The sequence below is a fragment of the Mastacembelus armatus genome, chromosome 9 (assembly GCF_900324485.2).
Source record: "Mastacembelus armatus chromosome 9, fMasArm1.2, whole genome shotgun sequence".
Taxonomy (NCBI): Eukaryota; Metazoa; Chordata; class Actinopteri; order Synbranchiformes; family Mastacembelidae; genus Mastacembelus; species Mastacembelus armatus.
The window spans coordinates 17,655,566-17,663,082 of NC_046641.1; positions in this window are offsets into that span (position 1 = coordinate 17,655,566).

Consider the following 7,517-nt stretch of genomic DNA (forward strand, 5'->3'; position numbering starts at 1 on the left):
GCATGAACAGTAATGTAGCAGCCGCCTTTATTTAAACTTCTCTATACTTGCTTGTAACACTTGACCCTGGTCAAGATAAAAAGGCCAGAGCTCCACCTGCTGAGGAGACTAAGGTGGTTTGGTGTGCTGGGGACATTCCCTAGGACCTCTTTTGACACAATGGTGCCATCAGCCATCTTTTGTGGAGCGGTTCGCTGGAGCAGCAACATTTCCACCACAGACAGGAAGAGAGTGAACAAACTAAAAAGCTCTGTACAGGGATGCCCCCTGGATCCAGGTCAGGTGGTGGGAGACAGGAGGATGTTAGGCAAGCTAGCATCCCTGCTGGAGAATGACTCCCACCTGATAAATATAACTCTGACAGCACTGGACAGCTCAGTCAGTGACAGTCTGCTTCACCCTAAGTGCATGACAAAGCGATACAACTGGTCCTTTTTTCCTGCTGCTGTCAAACTGGAGACACAACCCCCCTGGTATTTATTATTCCAAAGTACAATACTTTCTAACCTTGTATCCTTATTATATTATATTTTTATTGTAAATACTTACTGGGTACCTCTGTACTTTTATTATCCTTATCTTGTGTCGTACCCTTGCTGCTGTAACACTGAGAATTTCCCCATAGTAAGGAAATAAAGGTTCACCTTATCTTATCTTATCTAATCTTATCTTACCATATGTACTTATTGAGAGTCAAGTAGGTTTGGGCCTGGCTGGTACTCAGATGGGTGAATGCCTCGGAATACCAGGTACTGCAAGCTATGTTTGGGTGCTGGTCTGACAACTCACCCCTTTAAAAAAACTCAATGACTAATTGAAACAGAAACAATCAGCATTTCTTCTGGCGAGACCTCGTTACCCAACGTGCTCACCAGCACAGCCTTTAGCTCATAAATGTGGCAGAGAGCCACTAGTGGGGACCGTGATCACGACTTGTTTCTGTTGTCCTAAAGTATCGTTACATTTAAGTGACATTTGAACATTTTAAGTTTCTTGTTTTTCTTTGAAAGAATGAAAAGAAGCATTTAAGTGTTAGATATTAAACTATTCCTTTAACAGGCAACCAAACTTGTGTTCATTATATATATCCATGTTCATTTCATTATTTGATAAATAATAGTACACGCAAAAGTTGCAACCAGAAATGCACCCAAGATTAGAGCAGATCCAGCTCTGCAGATATTGTTGTATTTAAAGTTCAGTGGGAATTGCTGTGTTGCACACACTCTGGGGTGTTTTGGCTCTTGTTGGTCTTTGCTCTTAACATTCCAATGAGCAATGAAGCTTTTTCAGTCAGGAATTCGCCCCTCATCCCATCTCTGCCTTCTGCATCAATAACAGCTCTCCTGTCAATTGTGACAGCCAAGTACCAGCAGCCCGCCTCCATCCTTAAATTACCTCCTAAATCTTGGAAGAGGGTCATACACATGTTTATTGTTGATGGGATTGGAAGCTACCTATTAACTTGACACATGGCTCAACAGTCACTCAGTCAAGCCTTTGGGGTCACACAGGAGGTCAGGTATTTTTGCTTTTGGTGGATTTGAGATGTTTCAGGAGGAAACATTAGTAGAAATGATCTCATGTTATACTCACTGTTATAAACACTGCCATATTAAATCTGCATTCCCAATAACAACATCCTTATAGCTACTGATGATCTGTTTAAGATTCTTTCATCATCTGTCTATGCTTTAACAATTACCTCTGTTATTAAGACAGCGGGTACATTTACATGCACACAAAGGATTGGGTAAAAATTGAATTTTTAATGATTTTTATTGCTTCAACTATTAGATTAACAATTTTGATGCATATACACATTAAGCTACAGTGGCCCTGAGAGCTCCTCACACTGCAAAACACACACAGAGAGACCAAACACAAGTAAAGGAGGAAAATACCAGGATTGTCTCATTCACTGTGTGGGGACACAATCTGGCAGTTACCCAGACATACATTTACCAAACTAACCAGTTAGTCCTCAGCCTTAAAGTCCTTTGTCTTTTAAAGTGAAAAATACAGTTTAAAAACACTACTGACATGTTCTTTATGGCCTGATGCACCAAAATACACCAAAGCATATTCCAAACCTGGACATGTCACACAAGGTGAGATTTATGATTTCCTCAATGTGTAAATTGTATCTTTCAGTTTTCAAAAGAAAAAGCTTCAGGGATGAAGGGTGACAAGTTTGACAAATGCACTACTGGGTAAGCACCCTACATCATCTAAAGAGCAGTGTGCAGCCAATACTAAAGTAGCTAACTAGTGCTAATGTCATCAGTAAATTTGGATGTGTTTTCTTCAGCTGCCTTGCACTGAGCTGTCAGGGTCACTGTGGTAAAAACGTTAAGTAGGCTATGTGTGATTAGAGAGCAGACCGCTACACTTATATCTGTAGCAGACGTACTTTAACTTCCATATTAATTACACTCCTGAAAAAGTGTGTGTGCCGGTCTGTCTGTGTGTCTCTGGTTCTATCATCATCACTCAAACTCTGTTTGACTGTCTTCATTACCACGTGTACTCGTCTGTCTCTGCTTTAACACCTCATACTTTATGCTTTATGTGTGTCTATGTGTTTTATGCATCTGCATAGTAAGTCCCTGTTTTAACCTAAGGATTATAGCTGTTGACCTTGCTGACGTCCATCCATTGACATCTTCAAATCCCTTTGGTCCTGGGTCTTATTGTTCGCTGACACAGGCCTATAAGAGCTCACTGTCTCTTTGTGTTTTTTTTTTTGTTTTTTTTTGTCTTCACTCTCCGTCTATGACAGAAAGCTGACACTAGAGAGCTGTCCCTTCCTTTCTTCTTTCAACCTCGGCATCTTTATTTTCCTGTTGTTTTCCTCTGTCCAAGCATCTGAATCTTTCATTTTATTCTTCATCTTTGCTTTATTTCGTCTTTCCTCTCTACATTCACACCTTAATTTCTCTTCAATTTACAACCATTTATGTTCTCAGTCCTGCTGTATTTTCTGCCGCCTGCCATTAATTAAATCCTCAACACATTTCGCCCTGTGTGTTAATCAGATGCATGTCAGCCGGTTGTTGTCAGAGAAACCTGCAGTTGAAATCAATGCCTCTAAAATCCTGCATGTGTACAACTCGAGAGTTGTGCTGGAGGTTGATGTGTGTTTGACTGTTGTTGACTGTATATTCATGTATATTATTTTCACTCTGAATCACTGAAAAAGCTTTGCAAGTGGATCCTGAATGACCCTAGATTTGATATATATTCCCATGCTGTACAAAACAATTACTCTGATTGCAGAAATCAAAAGGCTCACAAAGTTATAGCATTTCATTAAATCCTGTGTTTATTTACCTAAATGATATGCTGCACTGGAACTTTTACATACTTTTGCTCTTTGCAGAGAGTCATTTATGCTATACAACACCAGGATACTCGATGTGGAGGTGCATGTGTGTACAGTATGAGTGTGTGTGTGTGTGTGTTTGTCTATCTAGTATCTCCTGAGTTCTGTCTACGGAGCAATACACTTCCGTTTTCCTGCTTTGTCGGCCAATGATAACCTGATACACCCTGGGGAGAGCCGTGGGGGCGGCGATGGGGGGAAGTGGAGGAAAAGAGGGACCAGAGGAGATCGGAAAGACGTGGAAAGAGATGGGCTGATTTAGCAATACTGCATTTGGGTTTGAAACATACAAAAGAGTCAGTCTATACAAATGAAATCATCTAATCAGTCTCTACTGTGCTGATGAAACAAGCAGATAAATCAACGAGAAAAGAAACGCTTTCTGATTTCCACACCGTCTGCTTCTCAGAGGTAAATTGCACAGACATCGTAGCCTCTTAGATGTTGTGTCAGTGGGTCTGAGCCACTTTCTCTCTGTCCAACCTCTCAGGACACAATGCTGTTCATTATTCAACTCTTTCAATCGGTTTCAAGTCTGCCACATTTGCATATGCATGCTAAGAGGGCATCTTATTGGAGGAGAGGTGGGAATGGAAATGGAATGAAAAGCCCCCACAGAGGGAGAGTGGTGTATAAAGAAAGGCTAAAAGGAGGAATGAATGAACAAACAAGTGAATAACAGACGGGATGTGAGTAAGTGCTTCTAGAAAAATCAGTCTCTGGTTTCCACGGCAACGAGAGGTGCAAGTTGGCTGTGCTCCCTACGTAACCAATTATGTCTGTGTGTGTGTGTGTGTGTGTGCAAGCGTGGATCTACTCTCTAGGGCTATTGATATGCAAAAGAGAGAGCGGGTCCAAGTGAGCTTCTGTGAAAATGTTTGCAGGGCATTTGATTTGAACGTGGTATGTTTGCATCTGTGATCTGTGTCAAGCTGTCTTCTGTCAGTTTATCACCAGCAAAAATGTATGTCCTTTACATACATACACACACAGAGACACACACGCACGCACACACGTGCGTACAAAGCCCAACATGTAGCCTAAACACTGTTGTGTTTGTAGACTGTTTACAAAAAACTGTACACACGGGCTCTAACTGTGCAAGAACACAATCACAAGTGGCTCCCCCTAGTGAGAAATTCAATTCATGGCACAGTGTTTGGTCGGTGTAGGGCTTTTAGATTCTGGTTTTCTTTCTTGTTTTTCAGTGGCAATTTCTGCTTTCATTGCCAGGACTTCAGCTTTGGTCACTCTGCCAACAACAGAAAACTGATTTAATGAGAGTCACTGTTAGAAATTAGCGTGTGCGGACACTGTGAAGTAGTTGCACAAGTAAAAAGTGTATGCCAAAGAGGCATCAAAATCCATAATAATTCAGCACGTTTTATTGCTGCAAACATCCATTTAACATTAGTTAAAAAAATACTGTTTAGGGATAAGGAACTTCCCAGAACATTTAGATGGTTTGCAACTATAGATTGTTGTGAGAGAGATTGTTACACACATTAAATGTCTCCCTCAGTAATGGTGTTGTTTTTATCACTTTAGTTGATCCATAATTTCTCATCCAGTGCCAACATTAGCTCGGAATTGCAATATTTTGGGGTGTGATGTAATTTCTCATTATTCCCATTAGTCCCAGTTGTGCAATTTATCAGAGGACATCATTGTGAGAATGTTGCCCTGCTGACATTAGCATATGTGCCAACATGCAGCTTCACAGAGTGGCTGGACTGGCTGTAGGTGCTTAGTCTTAATACTTTATTTTTATAGCTTTGGAAACCCACACTTGTTTTTATATCTTAACTGCCTAATATTGCCTTCTTCTCTGCTAGTGTGACACTTATATTAGCCTGTTTTTAAACTGTTGGTTCATGCTGCCCTTTTAGTCAGGTATCTTGATGAGACTTTTACGTGATATCAGGAAGAACAGATCTATCCTGTGGAAATAGATGAGATAAATTCCTGTTCTTGGTGTCAGTTTAAAACACTAAATATGCTGGCATCACTTTTAACCATTCAACCATCTTGAAAGCACTATTACCTATCACAGTGTGTAACTGCTTCTGCTGCTTACCTCTTTATCAATGGCTTCTGATGTTGAATTACATCAGAAATCAAACATACACACAGTTATTTCAGTCGTGCGTGGTGCTGTAACATGCAGCCTGTACACACACATCTTTGTCAGGCCGTCTTTGTGGACTTGTACCTATTCAGATGAGCCAATCTGTCCCTCAGCAGGACCACCAGTGAGTTAGAGGAGCAGCCAAGTTGGACTCTGGCACTAATTGGCTACGCTGTTAGAGGCTCACAGAGCCACACTTTGGCTACAGAAATGTGAGGATGCAGGCTGGGCACAATGCCTGTGTGAATGCGTGAGACAGAGGGAAAGAGATTTCTAATTAGAGGTCTCTGATGAACATGAGAAACCTACAGACACAGTTCAAAACCCTCCACCCTACAGAACACACATACACACACTTCCCATCCTGTCACCAGAGCAGCTAATTGGTTGGTTGCTGCTGGTGTTTCTGGTGCTGCTTGGAGGGTGTGTCTATGTGGGGTGGTCTTTTATCTGATGCACTTCAGCTGCTCTGATTGACAGCTGGGACAGGAAGTGAGGGCGTGGGGCTTAGAGAGGAAAAGAGCTTTTCTTTCTATGCTGCCTTCCTCAGATTACCATTCTCCTCCACCTCTCCAAATTCCTCTCATCCTCCTCTCAGCTTTTCTAATGCTTTCACTCTCTTCTCTCTGCCATCTCTTGCTTTCCTCCTCCTCTGCATCATTCTGTCCATTTATATGTCTTTTGGTCTGTTTATGTCCAAATATGTCCATTTATATCCATTCAGCATCACAGAATATTTCTTTTGAAGACACTTGTGCCAACTTTTTGTTACCCCATTCTTGCCGTGTTCATTTCCTCAGAAGAAAAAGATTAGGTTACTTGGGGCACTTAAGCAGCGGAGGTACATTGCTAAACAAATGCTTATACAACTGTGCTACTGACATGAAGTGATTGAGTATCTACTTATGCTCTATTAGCCCAGAAATAAATCAACTCAAACCAAACCCAGGCAGTGCTTTGTAGATTCGACCAGGTAGTAGTCCCCATACCAGGTATGTTAAGTGTCTCATACAGCAGGTTAACTGTCATGTTCATGTACCAGTCTGGATACACAAAGATAGTTATATCAACTAACAGCTTCAGTGAAAAAAATACATTGATTTTTTTTTTTTCCCTTCAAGACTGAATTGAGAGCTGCTGTTCTCCAAGAGGTTGATTGAGGACAAAGCATTACATCATCATATTCTTGAAGCCCCGTCTTTCTATATTTAACTGTAGCAGTTATCTGCATAAGAACAAAAAAACTTTAAAATCTGACAGACAGATAGTTTTATCACTCATACAGTATCTATCTATCATTTGTATCATTTGTTGTCATCTACCACTGATCTTTCATAGTTGCTAGGAGTGGATTATCTATATATAGGCTTTTCTCACATATATAGCATTTAAATGATTTAAACAGTGCAGAAAGTTTTTTACAGAATTTGTTCACAACAAAAATGTTAATATTACAAGAATTATGTTTAATATTGATCTAAGATTTAAAGGTTCAAAAGCTACTTCAGTAAAAGATGTACATTTGTTTCATGCATTTCTACCATGTGTTTGTAGGCCATCACTGAAGCTGCGCCCGCAAGAAAAATAAAATGAAATGCCATAACTCGGAAGAATCGATATTGATCTAGGAGTATAAAGTTGAAAAGCAAGCAATAAAGTTGCTGACCTTGAAACAGAGCTCGTCAGAGCACACCCAAACCAAATGTATTTGTAAATTATTATTTTCATAGCTCATTCCTCACAGTTGTAACATTTTCTCACCAGCTGGAAACAAGCCTAACATGTATGAGAGATACGTTTATTATACAACCAGTTTAATGACATAATTTAGACAAAGTTCTGGGAGTAAAAACTAAGGTGAGGGTTAAAACTTGTGACTGTAAGGAAAACTGCAACACCCCCCCCAAGAATGCAAAGTTAAAGAAAAAGTTCACCATGAGGATAAATGTGTGAATTTTACGTTCAAAAACAAAACAAAACAAATAAAATACAGCTCACAATGCC